The sequence below is a fragment of the Perognathus longimembris genome, chromosome 11 (genome assembly GCF_023159225.1).
Source record: "Perognathus longimembris pacificus isolate PPM17 chromosome 11, ASM2315922v1, whole genome shotgun sequence".
NCBI lineage: Eukaryota > Metazoa > Chordata > Mammalia > Rodentia > Heteromyidae > Perognathus > Perognathus longimembris.
The window spans coordinates 11886527-11914038 of NC_063171.1; the positions used below are offsets into that span (position 1 = coordinate 11886527).

Genomic DNA, 27512 nt, shown 5'->3' on the forward strand with positions numbered 1-27512 from the left:
TTATTTCAATTCCAAATAATGTGGCAATACATTATTCCAGAATTTTTTGGAACCTGGAGGCCCATTTTCTAAAAGTTGTTTTGATCACACCGGCATTTTGGACCTCTGCTCTTTCCATTTTCCCTCTGGGTTAGTAACTGATTTTTGTTGATATGTTCTATGTTTGCCATATTTCATAGATCCTTTCATTTGCTCATTCTTTTTGACTCTTCTTCATCACTCTGCCTTTCCTGCTTTTCATTCTCTTTTTTACATATCTCCTGAAATTTCCCTTCTTCTTGCTCATTGTCTACCTCTTCTTTCTCCTCTTCTCCATTCCTCCCATTTTCTTCCCCATCCCTCCTTTCCTTTTCCTCTCCTTCCTCTTCTTCCTCATCTCCTTCTTCATCCTCTTCTTCTTCCTCTCCTTCTCCCTTCTCTCCTTCCTCCTTTCCCCATTCTCCTTCGTCCTCTCCTTCCCCCCTCCTTCCTCTTCTTCTCCTTCCTCCTCTTCCTCTCCCTCTTCTTCTTCCACCCCTTCTTCTTCCTCTCCTTCCTCTTCATCCTCATCTTCCTTTTCCTCCTCTCCTTCTCCCTCTTCTTCCTATTCTTCCTCTTCTCCTTTCTCCTTTTCATCACTTTCATCTTTCCTCTCTCCTTTCTCTTCTTCTTTCTCTTCTGCACCTTCTTCTCCTTCCTCCTCCTCTTCTCCTTCTCCTTGTTCCTCCCCTTCTTCCTCCGCCTCTACCCACTCTCTTTGCTCTTCTTCCACTTCTTCCTTGCTTTGCTCATCCCCTTCTCCCTCTTCTAGTTCTTGCTTTCTTTCCTCCAGGTTGCCTTCATCCCTTCCCTTTTTTCCTCCTTCCTTCTCATTACTTTTCTCCCATTCCTCCTCTTCTAGGCGCTTCTGTTCCTTACTGAAGCACTGCATTGCTTGTCCTCCTTTCTCCTCCTCCCCCTCCCCCTCCCCCTCCCCCTCCCCCTCCCCCTCCCCCTCCTCCTCCTCCTCCTCCTCCTCCTCCCCCTCCATTTGCCACTGTTCCACACTTGCAATACGCTTCTCACAGATTTGGTCCCCTGGACCTTCAGTCCCAACTACTATCTCTCCCATTGGCTCTCCCTTGCCTTCACTCACCTCATCTCTGACTGTAAGGCCATCTGATAACGTTTGTGCTTTCTTCTCCTTTTGGCCTCCTGGTACCTCAATATTTTTCTTATATGTCTCTATTACTTGCTCCTCTATTTCACTTTCTTCTGAATCATCTGCTTCTTCCCGTTCCTCTGGTATCTTTGACAAATGCTCATGAATAAAATCATACTTTCCCATGAGTCTGGACTTTCTGGATTCATTACCATTTCCTTGTGTAAGAAATGTTCTGCTGAACTACAAGCTTTGCTCAGTTTCCACTTCATCATCGTCTTTCTCTTCACTACTAAAATGTACTGACTTGGATTGCAAGAATATGTTAGTTTTGCCTTGCTGACTCTGTTTTTTATACTCCATGTAACTTTTTGGCTCTTCTAGGAAATATGTATTACTGTCGATGATCATTTGTTCAATCCTATTTTTCTTAACATAACCTTTATGTTTTTCAAACACAGAATTCTCATCTTTATCTGATATCTCATAAAAATGTATCATATTGTAAAAATTTCACTTTCATTTTACTTTTGCTTAGATCTTTCACACTTGCCATTTTCTTCAGCCCAGTGTTCTTCACTGAAATTATTTCTCCATCATTGTCTGTGTCTATTTCCTTTTCATCAAGGTGATCAATACCATTGTTATTTTTGTGTCTAAACATCATTTTTTGTAAACCCTTTCCATTGATGTCAGCCCAATGCCTCACCTGATGTGTGCCATTACTTCCTTCGTCATCTGAAAATGCTTCCAAGGTTTCAGCTCCTTGCACCACGTAGATGCCTGATGCCATATGTTGTTTATATGCTTTACCTTCTTGTGTTTTTGACATCTCTTAAAATTCATATCCATTACTATCATCATTGTCAATACAGGTCGTAAGCTGGTTCATTTTGTCAACTGTGTCTTGGTTGTTATGTTTTTGAATTGGAGAAAACGTTGGTGACTTCTCATTGGAACTTAGGCTCATCACATGTGCCAGATTTAAGATATCAGTAGTTTCTTCAAGGCTTTCTGATTCTATTGCTGAAGGAGAATTATCTGTATCAATTTCTTTGGTCATTAGATCTTGGAAATACTCTGACTCCAGTAGCTTTCCAGATTCAAAAGTGGTTTTCTCTGGGAAGTTACACCAAAGCAAACGGAAAGGAAGAGAAATAAGCCCTTCCTTTTTCATTTCCCTCTACTGGAGGCAGTGCTTGCACCGGAGAAGAATTTGGTGTCTCCTGCTCTCTTCAATGCAGAAGTGCCAATAAAATTCTACAGAGTGCATTGCCTGTTGTCAGAGAAGAAACTGGCTGGAATAAAGGCTCACATACTTCATTAAATTCCACTTCTTCTACTACACCAAGTTGAGGGATGGCAAAATCTAGCATGTGTCAACCACCACAAACAATCTGTTGAACTATAAATCTCAAAAAATTAAAACATAAATTGGGAAGGAATTGGTTGGTAAAATTCTCCAGTCCAAGTCCTAATTTTCCATGGAGACCATCTCCAAAAGTAAACATAAGACCTATGTTTGTTACAAAGGCTGAATGGTAATACACACAAGCGATCCAGTTAATTGGTTTACCAATGGTCACTTGATGAGGAACACACACATTAGTGATATTTTTTAAGCCAAGATGTCCTTATGAATTGTAACCCCACGTGAAAAGTTTTCATCTTTAGTTAGTGCAGCTGAAGCATTAGATACAGCAGAGAGCTGCTTAATTTGATGCTGGTTCGTAAAAAAGCTAATTTGATGAAGAGTGTTTCTTTCTTCAGTATCACTAAGTCACAATTGCCCTTAACTATCTCCTCCAGTAGCATACACACTGCCTTTTTCTGTTGAAACAATGTGTGGTTCCTCCCACAGGCAACAAGTTTCACTTTTTCAGGTTTAAGAGCTTTGTTTGACACATGTTGGCTTGTTCATAGTTGACTGTGATCCTAATCCTAACTGTCCCCAGTTGTTACTACCAAACGTAAATTTTATTATTTCCTGTAACAATAGCAGTATGTTCATCTCCACATGAAAGACATTACAGGTATGTCATTTTTTTTTTTTTTTTTTTTTTTTTTTGGCCAGTCCTGGGCCTTGGACTCAGGGCCTGAGCACTGTCCCTGGCTTCTTCCCGCTCAAGGCTAGCACTCTGCCACTTGAGCTACAGCGCCGCTTCTGGCTGTTTTCTGTATATGTGGTGCTGGGGAATCGAACCTAGGGCCTCGTGTATCCGAGGCAGGCACTCTTGCCACTAGGCTATATCCCCAGCCCCCCAGGTATGTCATTTTTAAACCAGAATTTGCTGGGAATATTTTCAGCAAATTTACTTTTTCCAAATGTAAACACAGCACCCGAATCTATACAAAGTCCTTGTCTTGTAATAGGTTTGAGTCAGTGCATGGTTTTAAGTCACTCTTCTTTCATCTTCGTTTAGTCTTCCTCTTCAGACTTCATTCTAGTTTGACCTATGGAATCTAACAGTAATCAAGCAGTGATGGGTATCAGTGTCGAATGTATTTTAAACTGTACAGCTCGAGGGGGTAAAAGAATAAAATAAAACTGGCTAAAAGCTCCCTCTTCTCTAATTTGTCTCCATTTTTTTTTTACTTTATTCCTTCCCCCACTTCGCGCCATAAATACCGACATTGCTAAGGTAAACGTTGCCCCAACCTTCGAGAACCTCATCAAAAACTTTATTTATGTGTTTCATTTTTTATGTGTCCTCTTTTACCCTCACAAATACAACCCAACAAACAAGACAAAAGGAAGAGGACAGAGTTATTGGGCTATTGTAATCTTTTAGTATGGCTAGCCTAAACATGTACTAATTATTCCCTATGAGGGAACCCATAGAGTCCATGTTTCTTTGGGTCTGGCTCACTTAACTTGGAATAATTTTTTCCAAGTCCTTCTATTTCCTTGTGAATGGGGCAATGTTATTCTTTCTGATAGAAGCATAAAATTCCATTGTGTATATATACCACATTTTCCTGATCCAGTAACTCCACGTCATGGAAACAAGTATTATATCATTGTTATGATTATTTTCAACATGCCATGTGAAGCCATACTTTTTTCCCCCCTCTCGTATTCCCTTCCTGTGGTTTTATCCCTGTTATCACTGTATCTCCTGTATCTCATCTTAGTAACCTGGATACTATATATACTGGTATTAGAACTAGGGAAGGGAAAGGGAGTACCAAAATCGAGAAACAAAGGATTTAAAGTAAAACGATTCCAAAAGGAATACTTGCAAAACCATGTGGTGTAAACCAAGTGTACAACTCAAGGGGAGGGGAGAGGCAAAAGGGGAGGGGGAAGTGGGGGGAGATTAGGGAGGAGGTAACAAGTTGAACAAGAAAGGTACTTGCTGCCTAACATAGGAAATTGTAACTCCTCTGTACTTCACTTTGATAATAAAGGGGAAAAAAGACAAAAGAGAACAAAAACAGCAGCAATGGCAAATAAAAATGTCTTTTGGTTCATTTTCTTAGTGTTGATTTCCAATATTATTTTATATGATCATCTTCACAACAGCTATATGAAAATGATCACACTATTTTGTATCTTAAAACCTTGTATGTCTCTGTTACCCAACAAATGTTCTGTAAACCATATATGAGGACTCCCAGAATCTTCCACAATATGCTTCTAATCTGATTTTCTAGATTACCTCCAAAAATGTAGATTCCCACCTCAAATTCCTCAAAGCAGTTTATTTATTAAGAAAAAACGTTGTTTTTTAGTCTACAATGTAACTTTAATTCTGTACTTTTTAAAAGCATGTATCTGTTACACAAAAATACTTCAGGATTAATTCATTGTGTGAATTTCTAAAGTCTATGCATTTACCAGTGTTTATCCTGCAGGGTTTCCTGCTTCTCATCTCCAGAGCCGGAATTGAGCTCTGATCTCTGAACCTTCTTTAACATTTTCAGGACACATCAATGCATTCAAATTTGTGTTCTAATATGCCACAATATCTTACTTCTCCTTTGAGATTTCTTTTTCTGTAAGGATCAAATTCCATTCAGTTTAATCCCCCTCAGCTCCAAACACATTACCTCATATATGACGATAATACTGCTTGACACATTGTACTCATAACATTATAGGATCCAAACATTTAATTCAATAGAATACAAATAAAAAAAATATTTCAGTTGCTAGAATGCTCCCTCATGGCAACATGATTTTAACTTTCAGTGAACCTGTCTACAAGGTAGGATTTATCTTTGAATTATAATGCTTCTAGTAAAAGTAAATGAGTCATTGACATTAATCCTGTTTAAAATTTTTTAAAAATACAAAAATGTATATTTTGTGTAAAGATTTGGGGGAGGCAAGAGTAATGCATTTTTTCCATTTTGCTGATCTCCATTTCTCATTCTATTTTACTTCAGGCAATAAGACTAGGACACAAAAATTGGCTATGATTTTACATTGATTACATGACACATTTCACTTGAGCAACATCTGCCTCCTAAATAGAATCTATTAAATTTCTTTAATCCTTTGCTTTCTCTGACACAAACATTCCCTACATCAAGGCTTTTTTTTTATATGTAAGTCAGCTTTTTTCTCTTGAAACATGCAGTGTCCATCTATACCTTTTACTCTTAATAATAACAACAACATATGTTTGTAAAACTGTCCACATTTTTTTCCTTTTCAGAAATTGCCATTATAGGGCTGGGGATATGGCCTAGTGGCAAGAGTGCATGTCTCTTATACATGAAGCCCTGGGTTCAATTCCCCAGCACCGCATATACAGAAAATGGCCAGAAGTGGTGCTGTGGCGCAAGTGGCAGTGTGCTAGCCTTGAGCAAAAAGAAGACAGGAACAGTTCTCAGGCCCTGAGTCCAAGGCCCAGAACTGGCCAAAACAACAACAACAACAACAACAACAACACACACACACAATAAAGAAATTGCCATTATAAAATAAGAAATGTAGCTTCAGTAGGCAAGAGATTTGATTAATCCCATTTCTTGAGAAATACAGTTAACAATGATCTAATATTAATTCTATAGTCACAATGAAATTATGAATACATAAGGCAAAACATAATAGGTGTTTGAAATTTATGTACATGTGGTAAGATAAGTACCTGCTACCTACTTTTGTGCATTCAATAAAATGCAGAAGTGTGTTGTCTACATATTTCCAGTTTTATTTGACAGAATTGGTTGCTTGTTTATTGTTTGCATGAGGTTTTGAGCAGAAGCAGTTTGATTGCTAGAGCAGGTGTTTTGCCACATTAGCCATACCACCAGCCCCTTTTTGATATAGCACATTTCAGTTAAAGTCTCCTGTTTTGCTGCATAATAGCTCCTGACTATGATTCCACTTCCATTTAGCTGACAGAACAGATGCATATTGCCATGCCCACTATGTTTTATTAAGATGCAATGTTGCTAGTTTTTGCTTAGGCTGTTCTCAAAATTGATCTTCCACATCTCCAGTAGCTGTGATTACAGGTGTGAGCCACTGTAAACAGCTTTTAAAATAGTAACATTGTAATTGTTATTTATTAGATCACATGTTTATTTATTTATTTATTGTCAGAGATGTAAAGAGGGGTTACAGTTTCATACATCAGGGAGTGATCCAACTTATAAACTCCTCCCTCATCCTCTGCCCCTCCCACCCCCTGCCCCGCCTTCCCTCTCCCTTTTCCCTCCCCTCCATGGGTTGTACAGGTGGTTTACAGAATAAAGTTTTGTAAGTATTGCTGTTGCATTGGTGTTGTTTTTTTTCTCTCCATTTAGCTATTCCCTTTTCCTTCCCTAATTCCAATAATGTATATACAATATATGTCATTATTAATGAAAGTAACTTTCCTAGTTTTGTTTCTTTTAAGGAAACAACAAATGGCTCATGGAATTGTAAGTCTGTTAGAAATAACTTTCAATTGTATAACATTATACCATAGTAAATTAATTGTATTTAATCCTATTTTGAGATATTATCAGCCTTGAGTCTTTCTATAACAGTAAATATACTTTTTGGTCATGATGACAAATATCTGTAAATTATCCTGTAATTAACTTAATATAGTATTATAAGTTATTTTCATTGTTCCTTAGTGTAATTATTATTCTGTAGAACTTCCTTATGTGCAATTAGGGTTAAATCAATATAAATTCTCAAAAATGAGTTGATCAAAGTTTTTGTAAAATTTATACCTTGATCCTTATTGGCAAACTAATTGTTGGAAATGCCTTACTAGGTGCTGCTTACAAGGACAAAGTAGGTTCTGGTGATATGTGCTGGGGTTTGAGGGTACTGCTTCAGAGCCAGCCTATGGAGACAAGTTCACGAGACTTCCCCAATTAAGCAGCAAAAACCCAGAACTAAACATGACTTAATTGATAGAGTGTCAGCTTTGAGTGAAAAAGCTAAGCAAGATAGAGATGGTCCAACTTCAGGCCCCAGTACTTGCAAACAGAAAGGAAAAACAACTTCCTTTTTCTCTTTTTTTTTTAATATTGTTCTCCTTTCAAATTTTCCAACCATGAAGTTTTGCTATTATATATATATATATATACATACACACACACACACACACACACACATATTATCAAACTGAATTACAGAGAGTTTACAGTTTCATGAAGTTTTGCTATTTAACAAAAGGCATTCTGACAAATAAAATGAGGTATCATGGGTTTGCCTGAGATTTTTATCTGGAACTTGGGAATATGTTTGATTTAGAAACACACACAGACACACAGACACACAGACACACACACACACACACACACACATACAAAGAGAGAAAATATATAATGCAATTAGGAAAGAAAGTTAAATTGCAATGATAAAATTCATATAGTTCCAGGTAAGTGAAAGATATTTACGTTAACTTTGATCTCTGATTCTTATACCCCTAATTTTTACAATCTGATCACTGAGTTAATATTAATATACCCCACAAATAAAATTAATGTGTCAATGGACCTCTATTTTTGCATAAACCTTTTTGTCAAATTCATAATGTTGCATCAATTTTGTTGATAAGGTATACTTCATATTGCTAATTAATTGGATTTTACCCATCAAAGTAAAACTAAACTTATTGGTGATTAAGAAATATGACTTATTTATTACTAAATAAACATAAAAAGGTCTAGGAGAGACCTGCCAGGAGCACAATAGCTCAACAGCTACATACATATGATTATATAAGATGAGGCTAAGCAAAATGAACTCCAAGAGATGGAAACAGGAGGATTTTACTGTTTTCATTATGTTTAATGTACTAGGTGAATTTCCTTTGATGTACCCCCTGTGGTCACTGTATATGATTCTGGTACACTGGATATTGTATATATGCTTATCTGAAATAGGGAAGGGAAAGAAAAATGAAGGAAGGTCTAACAAATATGACAAGAATTGTACTCACTACCTTATTATGTAACTTTACCCTCTCTGTAATCACCTTATCAATAAAATTTAATTAAAAAAAGAAATATGACTTAAAAATAATAAGCGCCTTCTGAAGAATTAAAGAAGTCCTTATGAATTTAATTGCTACAGATGCTGAAGTATGCGTCCCAATTTGTTGTTGTTATAGTTTTCCTCATGTCATAATTTCGTGCATATGATGGTGTAAAAAAGACTGTTTTGACCAAATGCTCCCTTAATTGATTAATAGGACTTTTAAGAATGCCTTCTCCTTCCTTTAACAAATGTAACATTTACAATCACATACTTCTCTTTTGATTCAGCCCTATGGTGTTTTTCATTTTGCTTTCTTGCATTTCTACATTTTGGACACTGTATAATCTGTCTATTGCTAAGAATGGTTGCATTGTCCTTCTAACCTTTTGTAACCGTCTGATGTCATTTTCCTAACACTGCTCATTACATGCTGTGTTTCTTCTCTTTTACACTCAGTGATTTTGTATGTGGCTACCTCTTAACAGATTATGAGGCCAACAATTTTGTAAAGCTTAGCAGTTTATCTATTACTTATTTATTGAAAGGTTTACAGGAAATGAAATTCTCATTACTTTGAATGAAATGGCTGTCAGCCATATCACCAGAACAGTAGGTTGATTCTTCCATTTCACAGTGTACTGTGAAGCAGGGCCAAGAGGCAGTGGAGGGCATTGCATGCTAGGTCTTTGGAAGTGCTCCTATGAAGTCACTCCCAGCCATGTTGGAATTCTGCAGATATATATACTAGTATATATTTTACCCTGTGATGGAGGACTTTATATCATTTCTGTCTAAAATTTACATATCTAAGAAATTTACATAAAATTTACATTGCTGGATATGAATATTGTTTTTAAAAAGGTTGTCCATAGGAAAGTAATATTCATTCCAATAGGATGTTATCATTATCTGCCATTTTCTAAAGGCAATAATCAGAGTATTGCCAAATGATGGTGGCTCATGCCTATATTTCTAGCTACTCGGAAGGGTGAAATTTGAGGATTGTGGTTTAAGGCCATCCATTGCAGGAAACTCAATGGGATTCTCATTTCCCATTAATCATCAAAAACCCAGAAATTGAGCTGTGACTCAAATGTTATTTTGCTAGCTTTCAGGAAAAAAAAAAGTAGTCAGGTTCAGCAGCCAGGCCTAATTTCAAACCCAGGACTGTCACAGCAATAAATAAAAAAGTGAAAGAAAAACGTGTTGATTTTGTGATTGGAATAGAATTCCCGTTGATATTACATTTCTTATTCTCATGAAAGAAAACACTATATTGTTGATGTTTATGTTGATTAGGTGCTATGATTGAACCATGAATCCATATGTATGTGTATGTATTTAGTCTTTTCTTACTGTTTTTTGTTAGACCTATTTGTTCAGTTGGTACTCTACTACTGGAGCCACACCTCCAATCTAGCTTTGCTTGCTATTTTGGGCATCAAGCTTTATACTATGGCTGGCTTTGAAACATTCCTTTGTGTATCAATGTTCTGAGTGTGTAAGATAATATGCATGATAGTGCTCAGCTTTTATTTTCCAATAAATGCAGTTATCTCCTATATCATTTCAAAATCATTCCAATAACTTTGAAATAAATATTGTTTTCTATGCTTTCTCAGCTGTGAATATTCATTCACTTGGTTAAATAAATAGCAAGCTATTGTGCTAAAATTGGCACACATTGTTTTAAATAATTTTGGGATATCTAATTTAACCTTTAGTTTGTTCAATTAAGTTCAATAGTGTTGGCTATAACCCTGTTAGTTATCTCACACCATTTAAAATTATGTGCCAGGAGAGGAAGGGTAAGTTGAGGGCTTGGTCTCAGAGCCTGGGCACTGTCTCTGCACTTTTTTGCTCAAGGCTAGTGAGTGCTCTACCACATTGAGCCACATCTCCACTTCAAGCTCTCTGGTGGTTAATTATAGGTCAGAGTCTCATGGAGTTTCCTGTCCAGACTGGCATCAAGCCATGATCTTCAGATTTCAGCCACCTGAGTAGCTAAGATTACAGGCACCAGCCACTGGTAGCTGTCTCCATTTAAAGTACTTTCAGATAAGATTTAGGGAATGGGAATATGGCCTAGTGGTAGAGTACTTCCCTTGCATACATGAAGCCGTAGGTTTGATTCCTCAGCACCACATATATAGAAAAAGCCAGAAGTGGCGCTGTGGTTCAAGTGATAGAGTGCTAGCCTTGAGCAAAAAGGAGACAGTGCTCAGGTCCTAAGTCCAAGCCCCAGGACAGGCAAAAAAAAAAAAAAAAAAAAAAAAGAGAGAGAGAGATAAGATTCATTGCATCAAAATGGAATATATTTTCAGTTCCTGCCTTGGTTTGTCATCTCACAAAGACTGCAATGATTTGTGAACAAACATAGGCAGTATCATTTCTTATCTTTGGATGTAAGTTGTAATGTTTGTAGGATTCATGGCTTTTGAGTATTAATTTTTAATCATGGAAGATGCATCTTTTAGCTCCCTACTATAATAAATCTTTCAACAACCTGCCATGGAGAATATTACTTTAAAAAACACAATGTGAAGGGGCTGGGGATATGGCCTAGTGGCAAGAGTGCTTGCCTCCTATACATGAGGCCCTGGGTTTAATTCCCGAGCACCACATATACAGAAAATGGCCAGAAGTGATGCTGTGGCTCAAGTGGCAGAGTGCTAGCCTTTAGCAAAAAGAAGCCAGGGACAGTGCTCAGGCCCTGAGTCCAAAGCCCAGGACTGGCAAAAAAAAAAAAAAAAAAAAAACCACAATGTGAAAATATGTACATTCTTTGCATAGAATCTCTTTCTTTCAACTTAGCCAAAGAAAAATTATTCCTAGTATGAGGCTCTTTCAAATTAAAAGAGTAAAATACTAAGACTCTCTCACCCTCATTCTCAGGGATGAGTTACGTTAAATGAAGATAAAAGGGTAAGATATATGCTTTGTGTGATCACTAAATGTTCATTCATATCTAAAATGTCTCATCTTCTCTGTTTACTTTTTTACATACTAGTTTCCCATTATTGACACTCAGTTTCTAGGTGAAAACCTTGTAGCACAATATTTGTTTGCATGGGATAGACTGTCCAGGTTTACCATTGGAAGATATATATAGTACATAGATGCATATAGTATATCGGAAAAGTATAATATTTAATAAATATAAGTAGAACCCAAATGATCAGGGTCAGGATATTAATGTAATAAATACATATATATGTATATGTATCTATACATATATATATAACAAGCATATCTCCAAGTGTGATGTAATAATGCATTTATTATGTCTATTTTACTAATGTTCAGTTCACATTAGGTGACACAATATTCCTGAGGGAACAGTAAATCATGTCTTTGACTCAATTCAGTTTTACAATTAGTGCAAATCAAATTACTGTTAGGTACACATGATAATACCTTACCCTTCTGTGAATTAGATCACACACACACACACACACACACACACACACACACACGGAAAATTATATCTAGATAACTACCCATAATCAAACTGAAGTAAAAATTATCCAAATGAGGTAATTATTTATGTATCTGATATAGTTTTTCATCATCATAGGAATTCACTAACTTGATTTTAACCAAAATGGGACTGTAGAAGTGGTGGATTATGAAACTGAGTCAATGAAGAAAATTCCCCAAGTTAAATTTTAGCCATATAGCCACAGAGAATTATACATCTGTCTATGAAAACCATTTTTATATGTGTATTATTTCTCTGTATTTAGCTATAAAATTGTTTTTATTTATCAATTGTAGTATTTCTGACTGGTAAACAGTAGAGCAAAATTTAGACATTTACATATGGCAAAGTTTAAAAATACACTATCCAACCAGTATCTTTCTTTCTGGAAGAAAGTCCCTAGCTTAATGCTGTAAACTTTTCTTATAATTAACATGTTAAATAACCTGTGGATTGTATGCTCTTATATCTTGGAAGTTGATCTTTTTCTCTTCTGATCTATCCTTTCATTTTGTATCAGTAACTGTGTGGGTAACTTCCATGCTACCTTAAATTTGCCTAGTGTTCAGTTTTCATGTGAAGCCCATTTCCTTCTCTTCATCATCTTACCCATACACCACTACTCAAAATTGCCACAAACTGTTCATTTCCATTTTTTACTCCCCTGTGTTCTCTGTCCAAATATTCCTTCCATAACCTGGACAATTAGACTTTTTCCATTCTCTACAGTGACCTAAGAAAAAGATCTCAGACACTTTGTTTTTGCTCTTCCTTATGTTTTACTATATCCTACTTAATTTCACATTTGTGATGTTCCCTTCACCTACTTTTTCCTTCCTTAGTGGATTGAAGCTTCTGTCTAATGGTTCTACACAGCTTGTTAAGTGTTTAGCTCAGGTTATCCTCTCTTGCATGCTGAAAGCCACACCCTCATAATGTAACCATGGCTCTTTCTCTGAAAAGCAAATCTGCAACGGTGTCATTGCCTGACCAGATGGCATGCAAAGTAATACAATTTGCCTCATGTCCAAAGTCAACCTGTATGCAAAGGAGAAAAGAAGTAGCTGCCCTTGAGAGGAAAAGCAGATTGACAAACTTCCCTCTTCATAGCCATTGTTATTATTTTTCCTCCTTTTTAATAATCTTTAAGTAATTGTAAGCATACAGTTCAATTCAACATGTCACATTATGAGTGCAATGCATCTTGATCAATGCCATATCTTTTGTAACTCTCCCCTTTCTCTTTCAACCTCATCATCCTCTGGATTTTTCAAGCTCCACTTTCACGTCTTGTTACATCTGGAATTTCCACCTTTCTTTTCTTTATATGCACGTATGTATTTCTTACAAAACAAAACAAAACAAAACAAAACAAAAGACCAGTTAACTTTAAAGCAACTCCTTATTGGAACTTGTTTTATTTTTCAGGTTAGTTACAAAGATAATACTGACAATTCTAAAAGAAGTCTCATCCATGTTTCTCTCCTCACATTTTGTATCCACTTGGTATGTTGGTCAAAATTAAGAATACAAAGGTGGCACATTGCTCTCATCTAACCGAAATGTACCCATATTCCACCTGTTTCCCTACCAATTTCTTTGTTCTTACTTTAGATTCAATCAAGAATGTCAATGTAAGTTTAAATATCACTTCTTTTCACAAAACAAATCATGTTTAAGACACTCTTTTAGAATGATTAACTAATAGGAAAATTAGTAGTGAAATTATGTTTTAGAAAAATATACACAGAGAAGAAATTGATTTGTTTTTTATTCAACCTTAGCATGGAAAAGTAGTTTATCATATAGGCTATTGACTACATGTACAGATTTGATAATTCTTTGCTAGCATTGTGGCATTTGAAGAGCCTATTGGTCTGAGAATGGAAATATATATTCTGAATTTTTGAGTAATTAATTATTGCTTTGCCCTGATAGAGATATTTCTTTTGTTTTCTCCTGTTTCAAAGTTTATAATCAAACTTAGGCATTTGAATGTCATGCTTCTATATTTAAATGGACATTCTCAGGTTTGGTCAAGGTCAAATAAAACTTCCTAGTTGAGTCATCTCCACAGCTTCTGAGGGTTCAGTTGTTTCTCCTGTGAGACAGGATATTGGATCAGCTGTTACACTTTTGATTTCCTGGGAACATACTGTGTAATTTTATATGAAAAAAATGTTCATTAAATTACTTTCTCAAATGAACTACGTAAATGTTTCACTTGCTGAAAAGTGCTGGTGAATATGTAAATGTATGTTTATGGTTTTAACTCTTAAGCCATTCTTCACTTTTTGATAAAATACAAAGTGAAGAATTCTATAAGAATTGAAAATGTAAGACATATCTATCTCTAGGCAAATTACCTTCAGATCAGTTTTTTTTTAATGAAGTCTTTGCATATATGGGATTAATTAGAAAGTAGTCTGACATACTGTTATGCATCTATTCTGTAAGTCTTTTAAGTTATCATAGTTTTCATATAGTGTATAACTGTGCAAATAATTTACATTAAAGCCATCAGAAAGGCATAAAATAAAATCAATATGGATATGTTTGTTCTTATGAGAAGTCAATAAATTTCTCATTTACTGGTTTTGTGTTTAGAAGCTAAAGTTATAATTAGAAAATAGCAAGGATCCTGGTGATTTTATATGAATTGTACTTCATCAACATGCCTGTGGACTAGAAAATCCCTAGGTCATAAAACTTTTCTCGGGGCTGGGAATATGGCCTAGTGGCAAGAGTGCTTGCCTCGTATACATGAAGCCCTGGGTTCGATTCCCCAGCACCATATATATAGAAAACGGCCAGAAGGGGCGTTGTGGCTCAGTGGCAGAGTGCTAGCCTTGAGCAAAAAGAAGCCAGGAACAGTGCTCAAGCACTGAGTCCAAGGCCCAGGACTGGCAAAAAGCAAAACAAAACAAAACAAAACCCAACTTCTCTCTATATACAGTGAAAATTCAGCCCTAACATCAAATCATTATAAATGTATTAGGTTCTTGTCACAACACTAGCTATAAATAAGTTCATTTTATATTCTCAAGAATAAGAAAATTAATTAAACTGATGGTTTCATTAGTTCATGGACAGTTTTAAAAGGCTTTTATTCTCTTCGAAAATCAAGGTATATTGTCCTCTCATCTTTTAAAGAATTATTCAGTGGGAAAATGGAGATGAATAGAAATCAAAATCTAACAGAGAACATTTCATTATAAATTTTCACTTAACTTTTTTAGTAAACTTATTGTACACATTTTAAATATGTAAAGCTTTAGCTTCATAATTTGAATATTAGGTTTTTCTTCATTAATATGTGAATTCAATTTAAGAATAGATATTTAATTACCTGAATTAAAGACAGGAGTCATAATGATATTATATATTGAACAATCAATCCTATGAAAATCTAGTAATTGCAGCCTTTATGACATGAAGACATGAAGATTAAAATCTTTGTAAATCCTTACACAGTATAGTTACACTTTATAATATATTTTTCTTTTGCTGGACAAACTTAAAAAACATATGAATGATTTATAGTCAAGACAATTTTTCACTATTTGTTTAGCTAATTTTAAATTTGTTTTGATCCTTCTCACTTTTAAACTGGTCTATATCAGTTATTTGAGGGAGGGGTCATTGTTATTTATTCATATATTTGAATACTGTATTCAAATCAACTTTATTCTCTCCATCCTATTTCCTGTACCCGTTCCTCTAACAAATAACATCACCACCAGGTTTCTTGTTTCTTTTCCAAAGTTGCAAGTAATTTATTTCAATACTGTTCAATCTTCTGTATGTTATTTTCTTTATGATATTTCAACTATTCAATCTACTTTATGCTATTTTCTATTCACATTGCTTACTGAAACTGCTAATGAGACAGTGGAAAATCTAATTAATTACATAGTATATAAAAATGTCATATTCCATAAAGGCCTTGGTTTATTATTTTTGGTAGACTTGCTTTAGATCGAATCATTTTCTTATCAGGAAAGCTTTGAGAGCTCATGTAACCTATTTTCTCTCATGCAGCTTCCTGTAACGTTTCATCGTCTGACTTTGTGATCTTCGGATGTTCTAAATTCTTAATTTCTCATGCAACTATTGCAATGGGGAACATTTCGTATGCTTTATATTTCTGCTATTTTATAGTTATTCATTTTAATTTAAATACACAGCATCCTGTTTCATACTTCACCCTGTTTCTTAGTACCTTTCAACATGTGTTGTGCTTTGTAAAGGATTCATTCTTGTTGCTGTGCTTCTTTTACTTAAAACTGTTGAACCCTTTATATTTTCCCTGCACCTAGATGCTTTCACCTCCAGCAGCTACAGCTAAAGCAAAGGTCAATTGAGCATCATCCCTTGTATCACCTTTCTCATGATTTCATAGATGAAGAAAAGGTATGAAGAGTTGACTGATGGCATGGCTGCCATTTAAAGCCTGACAGTCTTCTTTCAGATCCCTCACCCAACTCCTAACGCCTACAAGCATAATGCTATGGTTTGGAGGCCATCAACTCAGTGAACTGCTTGTTTATATTATATTCCAAATGCCTATGACCAAAAGAAATTTCAACCTAGACCATTTCATACATTTTAGTCACAAGATTCAATAATGGAAATGCAAATTCCAGTATTTTTATTGTCAGCCACATAATATGGAATGAATGGGTACAAGTTCTACTTTATATAGCTCTGATCAAAACTGGAGCAGAAAGATAGCCAAGAGTTATTAAATATTTACTTCATATTATACACTGTTGTTGACTTTCATAGTAATTTACCTTGGTACTTATGATGTAGCTGAAACAAATCAGAGAAATAGTGAAATATCTGCTCTCAGTAAAAATGTTCTTAATAGGGGCTGTGGATATGGCCTAGTGGCAAGAGTGCCTGCTTCATATACATGAGGCCCTGGGTTCGATTCCCCAGCACCACATATACAGAAAATAGCCTGAAGTGGGGCTGTGGCTCAAGTGGCAGAGTGCTAGGCTTGAGCAAAAAGAAGCCAGGGACAGTTCTCAGGCCCTGAGTCCAAGCCCCAGGACTGGCCAAAAAAAAAAAAAAAAAAAAGTTCTTAATAGTGGTCATCCTCAAAAATTACCCCTTCTTACTAAACTACTGTTCATTTTAAGGATTTATTCTTGGATTATAAGGTATTTTTATTTAGTTTGGGTAAGTTGCAAGCACAGTCTTAGACCAGGATTTTGTGAAACTCTTATGAAATGTTTAATTTTCTTATTTTTAGTATAATCTATGACAGCAAAAATAGAAGACATGTTTTATGCATCATATTGTTTTATATATGAAGTGAGTAGTTGATTCTTTTAAAAAGCAAACCTTTTCAAGGCTAAATCAGTATCATCAAACTGTTTTCTTATGTTAACCTAAAAATTGCTGCCCTCCTTAAAGTGCTCTGAACTTTGTCCCCATTCTGTTCCTGAGTTTTACAGATGATGCCACGACTACCACAAGCATTATTGCCAATTTCTATTTACTCCTATGTGAAAATAACGAGTAGATCTTTGTAGTGATTATGTCAGAAAGTTATTATAAGACCAATGTTAAAGAAAGAAATTATCCACCCAATTGGGAAGTAAATTACATTTGATCCTAGAGTATGTCATTATTTAACACATATACACCATGTCCCCTGTGTTTCTATTGGAAAGCCAGTCTTGGAAGAGATAAGTTTAGTGAAGAACCAGAGGACACACTTGAGTTGGACATAAAAATTCTGACAAATACTGTTGCTCTTGCAGGGTCAGGGTGCAGCCCCAAAGAGAAGGAAATTTAAAAATGGACTGATGAGGTGAGATCCCATGATTCCTTTTGCAAATCAGAAGCAATTATCAGAAATAATTAATAGTGTTACTTTTAGAATGCTCTGACTGCTTAATTTATTTTCAAATCAAATGGAAAATTGTAGTGTCTCTTTAACAACCCCAAAGGCATACTTGACATTTATAAGTTTAATTGATATGTTTTTATTGATATCAGTATTTTTTAATTGTTTAAAAAGAGTTTATCAATTTCTTTAAAAATCAGATATTCAGTACCAACTGTAATATTTAAGACTCTGAAATACATGATGAAGGGAAAACACCTGCCACCATCATTTGCCATAATTTTTAAAGTGTGATAAAAACTATTAACATAAATTGTGTGTACACGTATACTGGGTTGATACATGTGTGAGCAAATGCACAAACAATGTGACCTCAATTATTCTTGAGTTGAGAATTCATGCGTTGACTACCAAAAACTAGACTGTGATTTAAAACATGTATACTTTTCCTAAAGAACTTAAAAATTCATAGCAGTTGTAATTGTATTTAACATAATATAAAGAAGGTGCAATTTTCAAAGTTATTTAAAGAACAAAATTGGAAGAACAGTGAAAATATTCCTTTTACTACAATGTTAAAATTATTATACATATTAGAAGTAAAATTTTTATTCTTTCATCATTTGAAGCATATGTAAATGCAGATATTAACAGTAATTTCATATTAAATGTGTTATCTATTCCATTTAACATCTTTCTCGTATTTCTTTTACATATAAAGTGAATTATTTTAGGGTTTGGTTATTGACTATGTAGTAAATACGTCCCTGATTAAGATTATTTATTACTAATTCTAGTCCAATGTTTTAAAGATAGTAAAGAACAGTGGTGTTTTATATTTCCTTTATCTATAAAATTCTATATATTCTATGCTCCATTGGATGGTCTCATTTCTTCTCCAACTCCTGTGATGTCTGAGTGTATTAACTCATATTTTTTTTTTCTCTCAGCAAATTTGAAACAAACTATTTGGCAGCATGTCAGTTTTCTGACAATCTGTGACAATATATTATTTTGCACCCATGTTACCAAATGAATAGCTTAGTAAAGTATTTTTTGGTGATTCTAAACTTGCTGACTTTGGTGAATAAAATCTAACATTTGGCATTTTTTTATCTTTATATGTAATTATTTAAATATTTGTAGCAAAGTTTACATCTTGTATACTCACACCAGTGTAACGCAGGCGATACCAGTTTATCTTCTTGCTCTCTTGAGAGGGTCTTTGTTGCTTTGCTGGCAAGGAGAATCTTTGCTTCTTTTTGATGATGCTTTTCCAAGTAGTAACTTTTCTATATTAACATGCTCCCTGTTTCATATATATATATATATATATATGTATGTATATATATATAATATTTCTTTTATACACTTTCCTCATATAACCACATTGTTTTTTAGGTCAAGTTTAATATCCAAATACCATTGAATCCATTCCATACTCAAAATATTCAGATTTTAGTTAGTTTTACTTTAAAAGGTCTTGAAGCTATTACTGTCAAGTTGTAATGAATCAAATCCAACCATTACCCTGACTCTGTATTTCTTTCTCTAATGTTCTAGTGCCTGTATGCGTCTTGGAAACTTCACACTGTGAAAGCACTTACCATATAATATGGAAAGTATTTTTCATTCAAAAATATGTAAATCTTTACTTTGCAATCTTGTGCTCACCACAAAGCTCAAGTTGAAGAGGAAAAAAAGTCAAACCATTATTTTTTCCACCAAAGGAATAATTTGCATAGCTTTTATATAGTATAAATGTTTGCATAGGAAATTTATCTTTTGTTTTATATCTGCATGTCTTATGGCCTTTCAATGCCTGAAAGCTTATGTGAAGGGCAACTAAAATGCTTAAGAGTGATGCACTATTATCTTTTGATTTTAGCTAATCAGAAATAACTTCCAATACAGAAATGACATCTTGATCAATTCAAATGGACCATGAAGGGAAATTGTCAAACCATGGTAGTTTATTTTTATTTTTATTTTTTTTTCAAGATAGAGAATTGTTGAGGAAATGTGCTTGGAATGGTGGCAGAGGAAAATCTGTGCTTCTCACATAATTTGAATCATACACCATAAAATATAATCTGTGGCAGAAATGTCAACTATAGTGCGCTCCTTGAAGATCTAAAACAAAGCAAAATGGCTCCGTCAAAGCTCAGCTTAAGAAAAAAAGAAAGGAAACACTCTATTAAAAAAAAGCTTTTCCTTCTTAATTTCTCTCCAATGAGGTAAATTTCATTTAATACATAGTGAAAGTAGCTAATTATGCCTGGCAGATGAAAACAATTTCAAATTGAAGAAGAAACTTTTACATGTGAATACAGAAATATTGTCTTATTAGCCATACTTTAGACTATTTTTCAGAAGCAGTTCAAGCACAAATTAAGCTCCCAGATACATATTTTTTAAAGAAAGTTGATGAAATCTGTGCTGAATGTAACATTTTTTTGAACATTCAATATAATATGACTGCTTAGGGTAAACACAGAATAATATGGTATATATGATTTGGCTATTGCAGTCCACATCAGAGTTAAACTTTATTCCATGGACGTCCCTGACTCAGTTCTTTAAACCTTTACATATTACACAGTTCTGACTGTAATACATAGACTGTAGCATTGAACTCTTAAGCTTGCAATGGGAGCAAAGAAATAATCAGCCATTTACCACACTGATTACTCTTGAATAAACATCAATTAATACTAGGTATTACTATTAAGGAAGGAGAATTTTAAAGCTAAATTCAATATAAACACAAAAGTCAAATAATGTTTGCCTGTACTCATAAACTGATATGTTGAATTGAAACCCATTTTTACAAATACTAAGATAATTAAAAATCTATAGAAATCTATTAATGAAATATGGACTAAAATATTTAGAAGCATAATTTATAGCAAATATTTGTGAAAGAATAGGATGTGATAGTATTATATTACTTCACTACATGGAAGAAAGGGAGGTGATTAATAGAAAGAACTAGCTTACTCTTCCCAACCTAATGCCTGCCAGGGAGATTGTTAAAATCTGAAATAGAGAGAGGTCTCAGCAGAGGGTTAGAAAGAAAGGTCACCAGAGTGAGAGACTTATGCATATTGTCTACAGATGCAGGATTGTGAAACTGTGATTTACGGAGTTTATAGGGAAAGCAGTCAAGGAAGGCAGAACTAAGATAGGAATGAAGGTTGCAGTGGAGGCATAGTTTAGTCCAGGATATGGGTGTTGTGAGAGAAATTTTAAGGATGGATGTGGTAATATATATGAAGCACTCTCTGTTCCCTGAGAGAAAGGTTCTATAAAAACATAACATATTGCTGATTCTGAGAATTAATGGTGAAGGTAGAAAGATTTTCAGGCAGAGGTAAAGGGCACATTCACAATCCAGTGAGAAGCAAAGGGTACTGAAAATTGAAAGTCAGAAATAAGTAGAAAAAAAAGAAGAAAAAAAGAAATAAGTAGAAAAAATATCAGAAAAATTGTAAAGCTCCTGAAAACACACATGTCACACACCAGACACACACACACACACACACACACACACACACACACACACACACACTTCTGCAGCTTTAGGAAGACTATAAAATTCTATATTGCATAAGAGTTTTTTTAAGGATTATTATTTGTAAGATAATCACTTATAATTGAATAATGTAAGCATCTAAAATTAAAATAAAATAGTCAAAGAACTAAGGAGTGAATTTGAGATGAGCATCTAAGGCTGTACTTTCATAAAAGAAAAAAAAAGTATTGTAGGTATAGTTTATGAGAAAGATAGGATGTAGCTCGGTGGTATTGTGCTTCTTACCTTGATACTCAAGACTCTGGTTTCAAATCATAACAGCAAAAAAATGTTCAAACAGAAATAAGATTTGAATAAATGTTCAGTTTAGCCTCGTGTTTTGTGGAATAGAAATATTTTGGAATTGTTCCCAAAATGTCTGATACAATGTATTGAGTAATAGCTTGGAAGAAAGGTGATGCACAAATTTAGGTGTGTAAATAGAGGTAAAAAAATTCAAGAAGAGTGTGCCACCAAGAGTGGCTCATTTGAAGTTATTAATGTCTTGGCTGTATCTCAGAAGTGATACATAAAGGTTTCAGGTAGCTTCACCAACAGGATGCTTCTGAAGTATATCAAGCATTTCTGTTACAACCATCAATGAAATATAAATATCACTGAATATCTCTTTGCCATTAAATAAAGTAGTCTGGATATAATACTGAGGCTCTGACTAATTGGGCTATCATATTGATTTTTTACTACGTAGTATTTTTAATTCAAATTTTACAGCTGAATGAAATAGGGCCCTAATAATGAGTGGCCAGTGACTTGAAGAAGAAGCTTTAGAAAACCCATGCACTGAATGGCACATCAGAAATATTTCAATGTTTTGTTATATGACTGAAATATATTTGGAAAGATAACAATAGATTTTTCACTTGTAGTTACAATAGTTGTAGAAACATTTTAAAGGAAAGAATTCAATACAATTGAGTTTAAAATATTGATAAACGAAACTTTTGAATATTTGAAAGTGCAAATAAAAACCTTGAAGAGGTGTTTTTTTTTTCCATCCTGGTTCTTCCAGAGGTAATACAAATTTGAATTTGTTTATTGCCTTGTCTTTTAACTATTTTTTTTGTCTCACACATTTCTTCAGTTCAGTTACCAAATTATGCCTATTCCACTTTCAAAATATACCCTATTGTCCATCTCCATTCACATTAGAAGGTTTCAGACGCAAACCATCTCACCCCTGTATTACCATAGTTGCCTCTGAGATGTCTCCTTGCCTGCATTAATTAATTAATTAATTAATTTATTTATTTATTTATTTATTTTCTAAGTGATGTGCAGAGGGGTTACAGTTTCATATGTAAGGCAGTAAGTACATTTCTTATCCAATGACAGTTCTTTTAAAAATGTAAGTGTCAGGCTGGGAATGTGGCCTAGTGGTAGGAGTGCTTGCCTCGTATACATGAATCCCTGGGTTCAATTCCTCAACACTACATATATAGAAAAAGGCCAGAAGTGGCGCTGTGGCTCAAGTGGCAGAGTGCCATCCTTGAGCAAAAAGAAGCCAGGGACAGTGCTTAGGCCCTGAGTTCAAGGCCCAGACCTGGCCAAAGAGGAAAAAAAAAAAAAAAAAGAAAGAAAGAAAAAAGAAGGGAAACAAGCATGAGACCAACCATATTAGGTTGCCATCTTTCCAGTGAATGATTGATTTGCCTGGTTTGGCTATAAATTTAAAAATTAAAAAAATAATAAAAAATGTAAGCGTCATCTCCAGTCTACTCTTGCACTCCTATGGCACCTTAAACTCACAGTTAAAGCAAAACCTCCCTCTGTAACTTGTCACCAATCACCTTTGGTTATTATCTTCTGTTACACAACATGTATTCACTCTGCTTTAATCCCATTGTACTACTTGCTGCTTTTTCCAAAGAAACTTCTTTCTTGCCAAATTTACACTTGTTTTTTTGTATGTTTGGCATAGACCTTCTACAGCCACTCCTTTGCCTTTTCACCTTTCCTGACTCACTTAAAATTCAAGTGAAGTCTTACCTGGCCAGCAGGTTTGATATACCTGACCCACTGCCATTCCTTAGCCTTACTTATCTTTCCCATTTTATGCAGTTTTAAATCGTTCATAACACAGAGTAGAAGTTATTACCCTCCAGAATATTATGTAGTTTTTGTTCTATATTCTCACAAATTCCACCAGTACTAGGAGCTCTGTATAGGTTGTATACTTTTGTATCATAGAACTCAACACTGTTTACAGCATGTAGAGACTTTCAAAATACCAGTCACATGTGAATTGAAGATGGCATCTGGGGAAAACCTTCTTGCCTTGAGCTGTTACAATACAGCTCAGGAGAGCAGGGATGAGTCCCTTTATAAAAGTCCAAGAATTTATACTTGTATGGATAAGAAAGGAGAGGAAAAAGGTGTGATAAAAAGAACGAAGCAGGGTACTAGTTTATTATAGATATACTTTTAGCTACTCTAGAGTATATGTACTGAGAATCCCAGTACAAAGATAGTGAGGGTAGAGATAAGTCTTTGAGATCAATGTCCAATTAACAAGCAAAAAAGCTGTAACAAGAGGGACGAATCAATCAGATAGTATAACACTATGAGTGTAAAAAGCCAAGTGAGAGCATGAAACCCCAAGTTCAAGAATCAGCAATGGCACCATTAATAAGTAGGTAAGTAAGTAATAAAATGAAACTCCAAAAATATGCTCAAAGGAATGTAGATCTGATTCCCTTGAAAATGTAATATGCCTTCTCATTTATTTTTTCTAACAGTTAAGAGTATTATATATTTGCTAAAACTATCATTCGGTAGAGTATTCCAGCTTCATTCCTTCCTTCCTTCCTTCCTTCCTTCCTTCCTTCCTTCCTTCCTTCCTTCCTTCCTTCCTTCCTTCCTTCCTTCCTTCCTTCCTTCCTTCCTTTGTGTGATTTTTGGCAATCCTGGGGCTTGAACTCAGGGCCTGATCATTGTTCCTGGACTGTTTTTGCTCAAGGCAGCACTCTACCACTTGACCCACAGCGGTACTCCTAGATTTTTCTATGTGGTGCTAAGGAATCAAGCCCAGGGTTTCATGTATATGAGTGAAGCACTCTACCATTAGGCCATATTCCCAGCACAGTTACTTTTTCTTAAACCAGATGAATAATCTTTTGTGACAACAGGGTTGATTTTCTGTTTGATTTGTGATCTTATTAGTAACAGAAAAGATGTCAAATTATTCACGCAACTTAATCTCTTAATTTCACTCTGAATTACTTTATTTTAAGTGAATGCTTTTATATAACTTCATTAAAACTATAGTTGAAGATCAAATTTAAAATAAACTTAGAAAATTCATAGAAAAACAATTTAAAAAATACTGTATTTTTAGGTTGACCAAAATTTGCTTTCTTATTTCTGCCAATAGATGTCAGTGATTGACCACATTAGTGAAATAAATGCAGACACAGTAGTTTTACAGTTTACTTTTTAGAAGTCTCTTGGTTTTCCAAAGATTATTAAATATTTCACCTTAGGAAGTATGATATCGTAGAGTTAATAATAGGAAGTCCTAAATTACTCCCTAATTTAATGAAGGCTTTAAAATATTTAAGAACTATAAGATATATTCTAATAATTAAAATGAATATTTTAAATGGTTATTTTTATATAATTTTATGTAAACTTCTGAAATTTATTTTTCAAAATACAGGGAAATTCTATATATATGAATGCATCTATGTGAGTCTCCTCTTCATAATTTTTTATGAGTGTTAAAGCCTGCTTTTTTGTATGTGTAATCAATGGAAAAGTTACCAAGGCCTGAACAATTCAAAACTTTTCACAATTATAATTTATTTTCCATGAAAACTGTCCTCAATGGGGTAAAGAAAATACAGAGGCAATATTTGGTTAGGTTTTCACTGAACAGAATGGGAATTCATGCTATCATTCATTGATTTATTCTATATAAGTATATACACATACCTAAGCATATATGTATATATTTGCTTTATTATTATTATAAATGTGATGTACAGAGTATTACAATTATCAGAGTCAGGTAATGAGTACATTTCCTTTAGCACAGTGTCATCTGTTTCCTCCCTTTCTCCCAGACCCTCTCGTTCAATATGTTTTTACTGAATTCTTATTAGGTGACAGGAAATGTACATGATTTATTCCTTGCTGTTGACTATTATCAGGTAAAATAAGGTTTTATGCTTCATTTATTCCATACAAAATGAGTGTGTGTTGATTTTGATGAAACTCATTGAGTGTGTGATAATTCATGCTATAGAGTAGGCAAAAGTATTCATAATATTTAGTCTGGTAGAACATGTACATACAGAAAATTAGGAGATTGTAACAATCATAAAAATACATCACATTTAAAATGTTACTGGTAACAAAGATAAACCAACATACTTCATAAGAGTGTATAAGTCACCACTATGTCTATAAAATTATTTTTAACAATATTAGTCATTAGAGAAATACAAATTAAACTTCTATATATTCACCATCTGCAAAACGATGATGCTTATTGGTGAAAGACATCATCTGAGTGCTGAAAAAAGTAGACATTTCATCTATGTATCCTAAAATTGTTGCTTTTGTCTCTGTCTACTCATTTCTTTTCTTAATTATTTTATATATGTAATAGCAAGGAATTTAACCCAGAATTTTATGAATGTTAGCAATGACTCTACCATTATTTCACATCCCCAGCCCCATCTTCCAAATTCTGATAAAGCTTCTTACTATAAATATTGCTCTAAGTCTGTGTTGATGGAGTCCCCTTGCAGTGTGTTGTCACTGATTCGGTCCAGAGATAGATCCTTGTGTAGAATTTCCACAGATCAACAGTTTTGTTGTTGTTCATCACCAACTCTTTTAGTACTTAATAGGTGGGGCATCCCTGTAATCCTTCCCCCAAGACTGAGGCAAAGACACTTCAGATACTCAAAGAATTTTGCATAGCTCTGGGTAGAAAATGCAAGTAGAAGGGCCAGCCCCAGGCCAGTTAAGCTTCATCATTGCAATTCTGTGTCATATTTGGTGTCCCAATAAACTTGTGACGAAAAAGATCAATGCCTATTCTGGGCTGCCTGCTGGTGAGGTAGACATGTGGCCTTGACTTACTGCAACAAGCTACCCACCGGGATGGAAATCTAATGGCTTTGGCTATAGGTTTCCACTGACACTGAATCTGTTCAAGAGTTTGCATCTTCAGGCAGAACTGTGGTTTAGACACAATAAGGATCTTGCCAGTGTGAAGGCCAGAAATGAGTGCCAAACATTATCTTTTTTAAAAAATTTTTATTGTCAAACTGATGTACAGAGAGGTTACAGTTTCATACGTTAGGCACTGGATACATTTCTTGTACTGTTTGTTACCTCGTCCTTCATTCCCCCCTACTCACTCCCCCTTTCCCTTTCCCACCAGTGAATTGTTCAGTTCATTTACACCAAACAGTTTTGCAAATATTGCTTTTGTAGTTGCCAAACATCTTATCCCTACCAAATGAACAAATTTTCTACATCATGTTTCTAAAGGCTAAGGTAGTATTTGTGATGGTAGTTTCTTAGTTACCGAAGCAGACACTGAAGGTGAGTTACAGCTGCATTTTTCAGAGGTTCACCTAGGCCTAGTCATTACTGGTGTTGTCACAGATTGAAACACGAGTCCATCTCACCAGGCTAAAGGTCTCTTTTTGGTGCCATGGACGGTCTAGATGTTCTGTCCATTAGTACTGATGTAGACAAAAGTGTTGTCTGAGGTCCGAAACCTTGGATCAGAAACAGAAATTCCTTGGGTAACAATACTTTCTTAGGTAGCACCTGAGAGACCACAGTCACCTTGCCTAATCTTGTCTAATCTTGTGGGAGGATAATGCCTCAAATCCATCCCAATGACGGGAAGGATTTTAATGATCAAGGTAAAAAGAAGTCAATAACTACTTCATTGGATTCCAGGATACCTGAACAGGCTCCATCTGTGGGCTGTAGTGTAGACACAGAGACATTCTGTTTCTGCCTAGTGCTGGTTATCACCACGATCTCCTTGAAACTCAT

At 34.8% G+C, this 27512-nt stretch overlaps 1 pseudogene; it reads right to left on the reverse strand.

Annotated features, from left to right (window-relative positions):
* Window positions 1-27512, reverse strand: LOC125359882 (annotated as a pseudogene).